The following is a 15,135-nucleotide window of genomic DNA, read 5'->3' as shown; positions in this document are numbered from 1 at the left end:
CAGCACAAATCCAGGCACACCAAATGGATTCTTTCTTCGTAGGTGACAGAGCAAGAGCAAGAATCATCAGTTTAGCAGTGCTGGTGACAGGACACAGGGCTGGATCTGCTCCATTAGCACTCTGACAAGCACAGCCTTACAGCCCCTGGAAGGATCCTTGTTTATTCCTTCTGAAGGAAATGCAATGAAGGCTTTGAGGCTGAGGGAGATGGGATGGCTGCAGGCTGCTGTAACAAAGCTTGGGGCTTGTTTCTGACATGTTCCCTGCAACTGAAACTTCCCTCCTCCCAGAGATATCCAGAGTTCCACGCTCTGACTCAGACTGGAGCAAGCCCACGTTCTCCTGGGATGGCTGGTGGCACTGTCATTAAAGACCCCCAGGAGCAAGCTGGCCATGGAGCTGTGCCACAGCCCCTGGCCAAGCCAGGCCGGGCTCTCTGCAGCCCTCACTCCAAAGAGAGAGCAAAGAGAGCACCAGGTGTTCCTGCTGCTCTCCTGCAAGAGGAATGGAGTCAAAATTCACCTTCAATTCATTCTGTGCTGTTTGAGAGGGGGCTCTGTGCCCAGCCCTGCAGGGACTTAGGGTCCACGGACTGCCAAGCAGGGAATGATGCCTCAGGTTTTAAACTTATATTTTTCACATTCTGTGATGCTTTAGTGTGTGGGTCTGGGCTTCATATTAGGGGATGGTGAGCTCTGTGCACAGAGCAGGGAGACAAAACAATTCTCAGCTCTAGCTGAGTTTTGGACAAATGATCCAAATCTCAGCCCAAGATCCAGCCTCTGTTCTAGGGCAGCCTGCACAAGGCATCAGGAACAACAGGTTCGTTATTCCACCAGGGAAAGCTCTGTCTCTGAAGAGGAAGAGATTGCAGCTCCTCTTCACTGCAGCAATGATTTCCAATCTCATTTCAAAGACCTGGAGTTAAAAGGATGAAGAAAATACCTCAACTATTCCCAAAGATGCTCTTTCTTGTCACCTATAACTGAAATCCTCAGTCCTGCCCGTGGGTCCCAGGCCACACCACAGGTACCCAGAGGCTGGCACACAATCTTCTTCTCTATATTGCAGCAGGAATTTTATTACTCTTCCAAGCAAGACTTCCCAGAGCTTTCCTAGCTAGCTGAGAATGACATTTTTATGGGATTAACAGTTGCAATAAAATGCACCCCTGGCTCTAAAACTCAGTTAGGAGCACAGCATAAATGAGGTGTGACAGAAGAAAAGATGAGATATTAAAAAGATGAAGAAAAGCTCCAACTTCAGCCTCCCCTAGCTCCATTAAACACTGAGAGCCATGTGATACTCAGTCTCCTGTCCCACAAAACACCAACAAACCTGTTTGGCAGGGTTTTTTTCCACATCACCTCTGATTTCCACCCCAGTCCTATCCTTTGAGGGCCTCAAAGCCAACATCAAGGGTTGCCTAGCGACAGCACTGAGCCTGGTGGGATCATCCTGCTACTGATTTCTGCACTGACAGTTTGGTTCCAAAGGATGCTTTGGAACAATAAAGGACACTAATAACCCTGTTTTCTTAATTAATGTTTTTGCTGGTGTGAAAGTCACTGCTTTCCAAAAAAATCTAACTATTTGTCAGCTCTCTCAGGGAATTTGGGACCAGCACATGGCACGGGGTCCAGCAAAAGAACGGCAGGTTTCAAACAAACAGCATCTGGAGATCTCTAAACCCACACAAAAGTCACTATTTGCCATGAATTATTGCTGGGTATGACTTCTGAGGCCACAGGAAAAAAGCATTTCAGGTTAAGGAGATGACACCAACACCACCTCAACTCACTGCAGTTCTTTTTAATGAATTCTATTTCACTCTTGCAATCAGTGTAAGGCCCGGGAGCTGTTTATTACATACAAATGGATTACTTTAAACCCAGACCAAAGGCATCAGTGATTTGTGTCTTTAAGAAAACACAATAATACTCTTGGGCAACGTGGCGAATTCCTGTTCCATCCTGCCTCAGCCCTAAGGCACCACCAGCTCAAAGATACAAACAAAAAGCCTTCAATGATTGAGGACAGGACTTTATTCCCCTTTGTTTCTACTGATCTGAACAGAGAAGTCATAGCTGTTGCTACAACAAATATTTTTCTTCTATTAGTATTAAAATGCAAAATTTGGACAAGAAAATCCTGGGGCTCTTAAATCCCATGGCCAGCACAGTAAGAATCAATGAGACGGAGAATTTATAGACCTGCAAATAAATCAGCAAGGTGTGAAGTACATCCTAGAAATGAGTCTTAATTTGCATTTGGGGAAAGTCTACTCCTTCATCTTCTGGTGGCTGCTCAGGTAAGAGACACTTTCAGTTCAGGAGCTGGAGGATTCTTCTTCCAGAAGGTTGAAATCTGCTGATGTGCAGCTCACACCAAACAGGATTTTTAAGCCCCTAATTTGTGAAGCCTCTGTACCCGAGCAGGGACTTGGAGACAAGGACAGAGCAGGGCTGGGAGCTGGCTGTGGGATCTGAGGAGAGTGGCAGGGACAGATGGCTCCATCCAGCACAGTGGGCCAGAGGGCAGTCCTGTTCACAGTATTTGTGCTCCTGTCATGTGCAGTTCCTGGTGAATACCACACTCCTGAGCCCAGACTGAAGGCTAAACCTCACCCAGATGCTCCTGTACAAGCTGGTGTCAGACTGCAGCATTTCAAGGGTACTCCATACCAAAACCCCCCAAAGATCCAGCCCAGACTGGATGGAAGCATCCCAAGTTTGATGGGAAGCAGAATTCCACTAATTCCACATGGGAATGGATTCATTCCCACTGAAGATTGCCAGTTCTCAGCTTCTCTTCTGCCTCTGTCCAGGCTGGGATTGAAGCACTTGAGATGGTATTTGGTGTTCAGACTCAGGTGTTTATTAGTTTTTACCTGTGTCACAGTCTCACAAACCCTAAGTTCTACAGCATTCTACTAAAATTCTCAGCAGCCAGGGTTCCAGCAGAAAATGACTGTCCATCCATGCCCTCAAACCGGAATTTCAGCCATTAAGCTCTGCAGAGCTCTCCACACACAGATTTCTGCCGTCTCTCCTCAAATCCAACTTTTCCTCTCTGCCTCTGCTCTGGCTGCCAGGAAACTGCAATGGGACCTCAACTGGCTTTGGGGAAGGCTTCAACCTTCATCCCAAAGAAATCAGCTGGCACCATTCCCTCTATTTTCATGGCAGAGGCAGTTCTCTTTAACAAGTGAATCCCAAACAGAATGAGCGCTTTGACAATTATAATTTTGAACAAATATTTCCAGCTCCACGCAAAACACCGTGGCACAAAAAAAAGCAAACTTTCAATAAACAGAAAATAGATGATTGTTCTCAAATGACAGCTTTCATGCTGTTTATCCCAAAGGATCCTCAGAGCTTATGGAGTATGAAATAAATTTGCCACTGGTTAAAAATGTAAATTCTTTAAATACATAAAACCCTAATGAAAAGGCTTGTAACATTTCCCTTTTCCTGATTCCCACTTTTCTCTTTTTATCTTCCTAGAAGAAGATGTTGATTATAATTACAGTGGAACTAAAATGTAGGCTTGATTTTGTGTTTAAAAAAATTGGGGAAGTAAAAGGAGCTCTTGGTGTGATTGGGTGTGTGCGTGTGCTTCCACACATGCATGTGTGGCTGAATAGTGTCATGGCATTAAGAAATACATAAAAGACCTGATAAATTCCATATTTAAATGCACATAATTTGTGGAGAGCACACAGAAGAGAGGCTCTGCTGATGGAGATGAGAGAGAAAAGCTGCTCTGAGCTTCCAGCCCCTCTTTAGTGCTTGCAGAATGCACAGGGATGCAGAAGGCAGGGGCTGACACTGCTGTCCTTGGGCAGAGCGAAGATGGAGGGATCAGATCCCTTTATTATGGAAAAGCTCTGGAGTTTGCAACCCAGATCCTCCTCTGCTTCTTTGTCTTTTAGTGAGAAGAGCACAGACACAAGAACCCCCACAACAGTGGGTTGTTTGTATTTTTAGTGAAATGCCTCACAATCACTTTCTGCCTTTTTCCTAAAACATACTATTTTTACAGACAAATAAACAAACAAACAGTTTGAAAAAAAAATCTACCATCACCTTCCTTTAGTTGTGACAGAAGTACAAAAGGAGCTGTAACGTTCATGTGGGCTTGAGATCAGATTCAAATTGTGCTTTATATAAAATTTAGGCATTCTTCACATTTTATGAGTTCTTCACAAGGGAACTTTGACTTACTGGGTTGTCTAAATTTGCTCTGAGCATGAAGCTCACGCTGACTCTGGGACTAAATCAGGCAGCCCAAGTAAAGTCTCAGTCAGGTCTCTCCCCAGGGTCGTGCAGGGGAAACCAAAGTGCTTGAAAATGCAAACCCACAGTCACGTTTCTGTGCTAGATGGGGCATTTTTCACAGCACTGTTCAATGATATGAAATTCATTCCATTTTCCATTGCATTAATGACAAAGGAGTTGGGAAAAGTTTAAAATAGTCTGAAGCAAACTAAAATATTGACTGCCCACATCGCATTTTTAGGCGTCCCTTTTTTATTAGGACTGGAGACGCTGAAATGTTTTTTGGTTTTTTCTCTAAGTGATTTATTTATGTGAAGAATAAGAGGGAAAGGTTCTTCAGAGAAACAGATATTCCCAATCTCCTGCTAATACTATTTCACAGATTGAAACCAGTGGGAAATTGTCATAGAAGACCTATTACAAAGATTAGCCATTCTAGGGCTGTGATTTCTAAAGGTCTTGTTCCAGATTTGACTACATTGAGACCACAAAAGGATTCCAAGAGTTTCCCCTGACTGGAAGTTTTCAACACCTTCCTTCTATGCAAATTTTCTCCTGTCAAAACATAACAGTGCAGCTTTTCCCTCTGGGAGAAAAGAATTCCTATAAATGCAGCACCTTTCATAGGTTGGCTCTTCTCTCCTTGGCCACATGTTTCCAGAAACCTTTCAGTAATTCATTGTCTCAAGCCCTCTGTTCCCTTCTCTTACCCACTTGAGCTTTACCAAGCACAGAGATGCCTGAGGGCACGAGGAGAAAGGAGTGTCAAAACTTCCCAGGATGCATTTCCTCAGGAACCCATGATGAAGATTAATCAGCTCTCGGATATTTTCAGATGAACCCCTGGCTGGAGAATTTGGGAGTATGCGACTTTCCAGCCTTGCCTCTGAGCTCTGCTGGGAGCAGTGCATGTGGAGTTTCTCAGGCTCCTTCTCTTCCCACATCTCATTGTTCTTGTGCCAAAAGAAAAGAACCAGAACTCTATTTTTAGAGTAGGTTGTTCCAGCTAAATGCATCCATCATCCTCTGAAGTTGTTGTATGTGGGTGAACCTTCTCTTTTCATTCCAAACCCGGCTAAATTTTACAAATACAGGCTGCAGTTCGGGCAGGGAGCAGCAGATCTGACGGTTCAGAGGGAGATCTGCACAGGCTGGATCCATGGGCTGAGATCTTTGTGAGGGCCCTGCCCTTGGGTCTGCTGCAGCCTGGGGCTGAGGGGCTGGGAGAGGCCCTGGGGGTGCTGGGGACAGTGGCTGGACACGAGCCCGGGGATGCCCAGGGGTGCCCAGGTGTTGTATTTGCAGGGTGCCCTTGTGGCAGGAAGGGATGATGAATCTGACTCCATGTTCTCAGAAGGCTAATTTATTATTTTATGATCCTATATTATATTAAAGAATACTAAACTGAACTATACTAAAGAATACAGAAAGGACACTTACAGAAGGCTAAAAAGATAATAATGAAAACTGGTGACTCTTTCCAGAGTCCCAACACAGCTTGGCACTGGTTGGCCAAAGAGTCAAAACAACTCACAGCAGAATGCAATGAAACAATCACCTATGGGTAAACAATCTCCAAACACATTCCAAAGGAGCACAACACAGGAGAAGCAAATCAGATAATTATTGTTCTCCTTTTCCTCTGAGGCTTCTCAGCTTCCCAGGAGAAAAATCCCGGATGAAGGGATTTTTCAGAAAATGTGAATGCCACACCCAGGGGTGTCCAGGTGGGCAAAAGGCCAAGGGCACCTGAGCTGGGTCAGGAATGGTGAGGCCACAGGAGCAGGGCAGGGATTGTCCCCTGAGCTGGCCCTGCTGAGGCACCACCCCAAACCCTGGGGCAGGGCACAAGAGGGGACCTCTCACGAGAGGGACCTGGAGGGGCTGGAGGGGCCAGGGCAGGGAATGGAGCTGGGAAGGGGCTGAGGGAGCTGGGAAGGGGCTCAGCCTGGAGGAAAGGAGGCTCAGGGGGGCCCTTGTGGCTCTGCACAACACCCTGAAGAGGGGATGTAGTAAAGTGGAAGGTGATCTCCTCTCTGAGGGAACAAGGGGCAGGACAAAAAATGGCCTCAAGTTGCACCAGGTGAGGTTGAGGTTGGATATCAGGAAAAGCTTCTTCACTGAAAGGGTGACCAGACTTTGGAAGGGGCTGCCCAGGACAGTGGTGGAATCACAATCCCTGGATGTGGCACTTGTGGCCACGGTTTGGCGGTGCTGGATTCATGACTGGATTCAGCCCTCAAGTCTTCCCCACCCTCCCCATTCCATGATTCCATCCCCCAGCACGCCCCTGGAGCTGCACACAGGATCCCTCACAGGTCCTCAATTACCTGATTTGCCCTTCCAGTTTCTGTTGTGGATTCACAGAAAAGAAGCAAAGGGAATTTTGCACCCTGCTGCTGCTGCTGCTCAGAAGTCTCTGCACGATGGATTTGTCCAAGTTATTTCTGTTAAAGGCAGCTATAAATAACCTGCATAATGCCTCAAGAGCGTTACAGAATTATTGGGAGTTTTGCCTGATTAGAAGAAGTAAAAATCTCTGAGGAAGGAGCTCAGGATTTTACACAGCAATAAAGAACAGAAAGTGAAGGGCCATATATCTATTTGTGGGCTTAAAAATTAAGAATACACTCAAGTGTTTTGCTCAGCTGGAGATAATTTGGGAAATAATATTGGTCCTTATTTAGCCAATACAAAAATGGCCACAAGACGTCTTGTGTCACACCATGTGTGAGTTTCATCTGAACTTTTAATTGCTATAAAATAATTTATTCAGTGTTCTCACCAAAACCTTGTTTATTCCCTATGTTTGGGTTTCATTTTTCATGCCCATGATCCAGAATCAATTTCTCAGGAGCTGTCTAGGGGAAAAAAAAAGGCAGTTTTAAGGTGGAGAATAAACTGCTGAAGACTGGCCTTGGACACTGCCATGGATCCCAGCTTCTCTGGGCACCTGTGCCAGGGCTGCCCACCCTCACAAGGAAGAGTTTTGTCCTGATATTTAATCTAAACCCACTCTCTGTCAGTTTGAAGCCATTCCCCCTTATCCTGTCGCTACAGGCTCCTGTAAATATTATAAAAATGCACTAAGGAAGGCTGTCTGTTTTTCCTGGAGCCATCATTTTGCACGAGTTGGTTGTCTCCATCCTTCCCAATGCTTTTTTGGGGATTCATTGAAAGATGTGTTTGTCCATCTCCTCACTCTCAGGTGAGTTTTCTTTGGAAATCCAAGTTGCAGGTGGGACAAGGATGCTCATGTGGCGCTTGGGCTGCCACGTTCACTGCTGGTTTATTTGATAAACAGGAATTTAGGGCTGGACTCATGTCTGAAAACCTCTTGGAGTTTTTTTTTTTTTTTCCCAGCACAGAGTTAAAGCTCCTCACATCCCTCCTTTTTCATCTGAGTGGTGTTGCAGAGTGATTTCAGTCTGTGGTAACAGGATCAGATGAATTTCTCTCCTTTTCACAAAACCTCAGCCTTTAATTCTCTTTTGCTGCAAAGTCAGGGTGGCAGGAGAAGTCTTTATCACCTGGGCAGTGAGCTGCTGTTCTGCTTGGAATCTAAATGATAGCTTTATCTATAAATAAAGGATAAATAAATATGAATAAACTATAAATAAATTATCTAAATTATATTATACTGGGTTTTGGAAGGTGGCTACCTACTGGAATAGTTTCTAAAGAGAGTTTTGCATTCCTGTGCCAGAAACCCAGGAATTTTCCTCAGCTGAGAAGAATCCTGCTAAAACCCAGGCTTCCATTACCTGCTGTAAATGGGGATTCTGGGGAAGAGCTGACCTGTTGCCCTCTGGAGAGCAGAGCTGGACTTGTGCCTTCAGTGGATATTTGATGAGATTCAAGCACCCAGGTGTCCTGCAGAGACCCAGATTCCAGCTCAGGCACTGATGCAGGAAGATGCTCCATTATCATGGATAACGCAGTGGTTTTAATATGGCAAAAAATGCTACAGTTTATAGTTCATCTAAGCCAACCAAGAGTATCAATGGCATGAAAGATTATGATCTCTAGATTTACTCAGTTTTCTGACCATTCTCAACCACAGCCTGGTGAACATTTTTCTGTATAAATTTGAACAGTTTATCACCTATCAACGCCACAAGTAAGAATTCTCCTGTTTTGTCTGACTCAAGAGCAGAGCTCAGGAGCTGAGGGACAAGTGAGCATCAAGTTCACCTTCCCAGCCTTCAGAATTGCCCAGGAAATGCCTAGAAAGTGATGCCTCAGGTTTTAGGTGGGTTCATCTTGGGTGCAGCCCTGGCTGGGCTCTTGTGCTGCCCAAGGTGCATCCATGGAGGAGATCCTTGGAATAAATCCCTGCTTTATTCTGTAACTCTGTCCAGCCTCTGTTCTAGGGCAGCCTTCTCAAGGCATCAAGAGAACAAAATCCAAAAGAACCAGCATCCCCTGAACCCAAAACTTGAAATACTGAGGAATATATAAAATATCTCATTTCCAGAGAAGAGGGATTTGGTTTCCTCACTCTGGAAGCTTCCAGAAAGGCTGCCCAAGGACACAGCCACACAATCCCAGTGCTCCCAGTCCCTTGGGAGCTCAGCATCTGTTATCAAGCAACTGGGGAGGCAATTTGGGAGCAGGCAGCACCCTCAGCACTCTCTCCTTGCAAACCTGTCCCAGCCCCAGCCACTCAGTGCAAATAATCCTCTGCACAAAGGCCCGAGGTTGATGTAAGAAGATTATACATTTCCAGAAATAAAACTGCTTCTACACTGCTGTAATCTATAGTTAGGGGATGTTCAGTGTATAATTTTCCTCACAACCACTGGACACTTAATGCAACAACTGATCAGGCCAGAGCTGTTTCTAGGTCAGAGACACAGTTTTGGGGAAAACTTTTCAGTGCATTCATCTCTTGGTCAGCAGTTGTTGTTCTTGCTGCCACAGCTCAGACTTGGCTGCAGGAGGGCTTTGTCCTACTTGAGAAACTCTCAATGATCTCAAAAGTTATTCCTAAACATACGTTATGTGCATCACCATGTTAGATATTGATGGATTTAATTTAAGAATTGGCTCATCCTGTGTCAGTCTTTGAAGATATAATTCAATTTATTGTGGGAAATAGCTGGTTTGTGGTGGGCAGAGGCCACAAGTTTTTACGGAAAGCTACTGGAATATTTACTATGAGAAGGGAAGAAACCCCTCAAGTATTAAAAGTGAAAACTTACTCAAGTGAATTTAGGCACCAACACAAATAAAATGATATTAAAGATCTGGTGGTGTTCTGGTCAATACACTGCCTCAGACAAGTGAAAAACCAAAAGAGTTTGGGTCATTAGACAAGTGACCTTTCACTGCTCAAACACCCTTTTACCTGAGCAAAATTTACCTATCTTCTGAAAGGAGACTGGCTAAGCATCTCTTGCTATCTCTTTACTATTAATTTACTATTTTTCACTATTTGTTGCTAATTTTCAATGGTTGGTTGTGCTCAGACATGCAGACATTTAACCAGGTCAGCACTCAGGCAGTGAGAAGAGCTTAAAGGAACAATTGCCAGCAGGAAAAATTCAAATTACAGGGTGGTAGGGGCTTCAGACAGCAAGCAGAAATCAGCTGAGCATCTCAATTTTACCACCATGCACTGTCAGTCAAGGATATGGAGGCTTTGGCTTAAGAAGTGTTAGAAAAGGACAAGAGGTGGCTCCAATCTGCTTCCTCCTCTCAAGAGAAGCTGCTGTAATTGGAAGCGCTCAACAGGATCCCAACACCACCAAGTGCTCTCCCAAAACCAATATTTGTGCTTTGCAAGAGTTCCCTGTGCTGCCTCTCACTGCCAGCCTCTGGCTGATAAGAGCTGCAGGAAATCTTTATCTAAACCCACAGATAACTGCACACTCGTCATGCAGAAATGGAACAATCAGGCAGACAAGGCCTAATCTTGCCTGGCTTTGAGTTTAGACTGAAAACCCCTCTCATTTACTGAGCTGTGTCTCCCATCAGTGACAGCACAATTAGATGTGAGCAAACCACAAAAGAAAAAACCAACCCAAACCTTCCACCTGTGCCGAAGCTTTGAGTGATGTTCAGGAAGATTTTAAAAGGATGATGTGTTTTTGCACAGGGACCTAAAAATAGGATATCTCTGCTCCTAATGCTGGTCATTTTCTGCTTTTAACTGGAAATGGGACATCCAAACACAACAGGGCTGTCCTGGGGTGGGTTGGAGCTAACTCAGAAGTGTTCCAGAATTTTTCTTTTTGTGAGGGTGCTGTAACACCAGACTGCCCAGAGGTTGCAGAGGCTTTGATTGCTGGGAACATCCCAGAGCAGGCTGGATGAGCTCTGGGGGAAGCTGTCCCTGCCCATGGCAAAAATGACCTTTGGAGCCCCCAGGGTTCCTTGTGCACAACAGGCTCTGGGCTGTGGATCTGCCCAGATTTCTGACGTTATAATGCAAATTTAATGATTAAAAATCTCAATTTGCATGAGTTTACATAGGCACAAGAATTCAAAAGTCTTTTGACTATATCAGGTTGAGGGCAAAATTTGAAGCTCCAGGAGAGCTCTTAGAAACCCTCCCCAATCCACTGCAGATACAAAATTAAACTTAGCCCAGAAGCACTATCTCCTCACTTTAAGAGCTTTGCTGAATTAAGCAGGAATATTCCCATAAAATCTCTTAAGCAGATTTTCCTGAAGTCACCAGAAACTTTTCCCAGAAAGAGCCTTTTCCAGGCAAAATTCCTTTTTTTTTTTTATTTCTGCAAATTTCCTTTCTGGATGTGTTCATCTGGATTTCTGGGGGTTAGGAAAGTCCCCAGGTGCAGCAGGACAGTCCTCACCTGGTGAGAACCTCGCCCCAATGCTGGTTTTGTTTGGAATCCCAGCACAGGGCTGTTTAGGTGGAGCTCGGGGTGGGTTTAAGGTTTGGTGTGACAGCCACAGAGCAGACTTGAAGAGGCCAAGCTTTAGACAAAGCCTCTCATGTTCCTGCAGCAGGTCCCATGAAGAACCACCCATACCCTGTAAGGTTTTTCATGGCAAGAATGCCAAAATAATGCAAGGATTGATCCTGAAAGGACTTCCAGCAAGGGCTTTCGTTGCTGCTTCAGGCATGTAAATGATGTTTAGGGCATGGAGCCAGCTGTGCTGGGTAAAACTTGCAGTAAAATGCAGCAACAATCAGCCACTGTAATCAAGCTCCTAATCAACCAAAATAGCTTGAAATGCACCACAGCTACCTGCTAGAAATCAGATTTTTTTTTTTTTGTTGCTGTTTTACTCAAATCTTGGGGAGGTGCAGTAAAAACAGGGAGTTGCCAAAGCAAGGCCAGGTGTAAATGTATTTATGGCTAATGAGGCCAGCATTGCCTGGTGAATAAAACCAGACACATGAATAAACAATTGGTGTTAAAACAACCAATAATCCAATGCAAAAAACCCCCAAAAAACCCAAAAAACATTCACTGTGTCACCATTGCCTCACAAGGATTTTTATTTCCCACCCCACTTCCCCAGCAGTTAAGCATTAATAAATAATTGATAAATTTAAGCATTAATAAATAATATATAGAATAGTATCAGAGAACCCCCAAAAATTATCACTGGTGTTGGGCTCCTTTCAGAGGAGTTTGCAGCAGCCTTTCATCTCTGCAGGTTCAATTTTGGGACAGAAGGTGGAAGCACATCAAAGCCCCCAGTCCCATTTCCTCTCTGGCTCTGCAGAGCTGTGGAGCTGGCTCTGGTCTCTGCAGCCTTTTCTCCCCACAAACCTGGGTTTGAAACTGAGCTGAACACATCCAGCCCTCCTAAAAGGGTGCAAATGGGGTTCTGGCTATGGCCACAGCAACCCACAGAGCCTCTGTAAGGGGCACCTCATGGCCATGAGCTGGCACAACATCAAAAAGAAGAAATAAACTCAGTGGGAATATTTTCAGAATAACAGGCACATCCCCTCTTTGATGACAGCCCTCACACATGAACAGAAAGAGAGATGATTTGTTGTTTTTTTTTTTCTGGGAAGGAGGTCTGTGCATCTTGCATTTTGTATTAATGAGCCTTTGGAAACTTCCAAGGGCTGCATTTTTTTGCCCATTTAAATGAACGATAAAGAGGCACACGGGGGAAATGAAGGCCCTTTCCTGACACTTGTTTAAAGGGCTGAGCTATTTATGTGTCACTGGGGAGGCATTCATTGATTTCCCAGAGATGAGCTGGGTAATGGAATTCAGAGATTCTCACTTGGAGTCACTGAGTCAACAGCAGGTCATTACTGACTCAAAAGCATCAGCCCTCTGCAGCAGGAGCTGTCTGACATCGCTGATCTCACCTCATCTTGTTTCTCCTCTCCCAGAAGAGCCCCAGATCACAATTCCTAGGATGGTCCCTCAGAGATTTCTACTGTCATCAAAATTCCAGAGGAACCTCCACCAGGAAACATCTTCCTGCTTGCCAAACCCTTCTAGAGCAGGGCTCCAGTTGAAAGACAAACTTGTGTGACTCAGTCAACTCATTACGTAATTAAAATTTTGTACAGTGCCCTGACATTCCATTCTATTGTAATAGACGGGGAAATTATCCAGCTTGCCACAGAACTTACATTTTGAACAGCATTTACTGGATTTTCCAGCTATCTGTATCTGGTATTAAACATGTTTTAGGAGTAATTAGTGAGTCTATTTAGATTTTAAGCACTGTCTGCAGCCTCTGTGCAATTATTTCAGCACTTTTTCTCACACTGGGAGTAAAAGGAAGCGGAAGAGGGAGGGAGAACCAGCCCAGGTTGTGTGACAGTGAATGTGACCAGTGGCTTATAAAAGTTAATCAAGGTGGGAAGGGCAAGAGAATCACAGAAGCTCTGCTCAGCAGAGGTCAAGATGTCACACCTGGATAATTTAAAATGCATTATCCAAGATAATCCTGCAGTAGTCCATGAATGGAGAGGCTCCTCTGGTGCCCTTAATGCTTCTCCACCCTCCCAAGCACCTGAAAGGATGATTCTAGATCTCTTTAAGAGCACCCACCCTCAATTTATAATTTGTGGCTGATTTGTGGCTCAGGTTCTCTGTGCAGCAGCTCAACCCCATGACTTGTTGCTTGTCCTCAGGAAAGTCACTTCTCTACAGAGACATTTTATACTTGAATTTTGTAATGGCACCATTCACAGTCCCTGAGCTAAATTAGCTTCTGCCTTCTTATCACTCTTTGAAAATAGTAAGTCGAGGACAGGGTTAGATTTTATTGATTTTTGATTTGATTTGAACACCCAACTTCCACACTGTTCAGAAACTCTCAAACATTTAAGGAAATGGGACAGAAAAATAGTCAGAGCTGACATTTTCCTTCTTTCTACACCCCAAACAACCCTTGCAGCACTGTGAAGCTCTAGAAAGAAATCCTGAAACACCCAAGATGATATAAAAATCCAAAATGAAACCTGGAATATTTTAGCCTGATATAATGTTTGAGTTATCCATGGGTTCTACATGGGAACTTCTGGGGTGAGACAAAGCCTGGAAATTAGCAGCAGAAGAGGCCAATGGATTTCCCTCTGCCCCCCTCCTTCCTTTCCCACACAGTTCCTGGCAAAACAGGGAGAAAAACCTAGAAAAGGTATTGAGGAAGGCCAGAATTATCACAGAATAATCTAGGTTGGAAATGCCCCCTAAGACTGAGCCCAGCCACTCAGCCAGCACTGTTGGTACACCCAGGTACAAGTGACAGCAGAATTTAGGCTCAGCCTCCATCAGTCTGCTGGGATGCACAAGAAAAGAAAATGTTTCTGGTTCAACAGATGCAGGACACTGTCCTCCAGCTGGTGCTTTAGACACTCTTTGTCCTGCAAGTTTAATGGTGCTGAAGAGCCAAAAGTACAACACAAACACAGCTTAACCAATGCAAAATCTGCTTCAAAAGACAAAATTGCTGAAGCAATTTCCAACATTTTTTCTGAAGCAAATGTTTCTCAGACAGACAAATCTGGTTCTGACATGCTCCCCAAAAATAGCCATGTCAGACTCAGAATTTACATCTACATAAAGAAGGTTAATGAACCAGGCAAATTGTACTGCACAGGAAACAAATGCCAAATATTGCTCTTAGCTTTTTCTTGTGAGTCAGTGGCTGCTCTGGGAATGGGGGCACTGAAATAAATAGTACCACAAAATCCTCAGTGCAGTTGGAACATCCCAAAATGCCATGGAGCTGTCAGTCTGCATGTCAGAATTAATGTGTAAGCTTGTCAGGAGGAAAGCAGGGGGAATGTGGGGCTTGAAATAGTCACCAGCTTCTAGGGTTTAGTTTAAAAGTTATAATAGTTTAAAAGTTAAAATAGAAATATATATATATATATAAAACAAACAAAAAAAAAGTAAAAATATCCACAATACAACAAAAATAAATACCCATTAAGCAAAAATATCCACAATACAACAAAATTAAGTAAAGGTAATAAAGAAAAAAAAACCCCAACCCTATAACAACTAGCTATTAGTTTAGAAAGTTATATATTACCTTATATCACAGAAACCTGTAACTACTCTTAACCTATAGTCAATTACTTACTCCTTTAAAATCTCACAATCTCTAAAACTAATATTTATCTAAATAATAATTCATTCTTAACATAAAAGTAGTCCCATGCCTTCATTAAAACCAACAACAATAATAGGTTTATTAGCAGTAATGGAGCAAGACCTCAGGATTGTAAATCAGGCTTTTTGTTCAGAACTGTGCTGTAGGAATTAACTTTTCATGTGAAATTGTAATAGATACATATTTATTCCTGTCTGAAAAAGAAATATTCAGTCAGAGGTGACAAGACAATTCAGATTATTGGAGGATGTTCAGGGCTCCAGTCCAAGACTAGACTTGGAA

Source organism: Pyrgilauda ruficollis, unplaced genomic scaffold (assembly GCF_017590135.1).
Source record: "Pyrgilauda ruficollis isolate IOZ18807 unplaced genomic scaffold, ASM1759013v1 scaffold97, whole genome shotgun sequence".
Classification (NCBI taxonomy): Eukaryota; Metazoa; Chordata; class Aves; order Passeriformes; family Passeridae; genus Pyrgilauda; species Pyrgilauda ruficollis.
Note: the sequence above shows the minus strand (reverse complement) of the source record.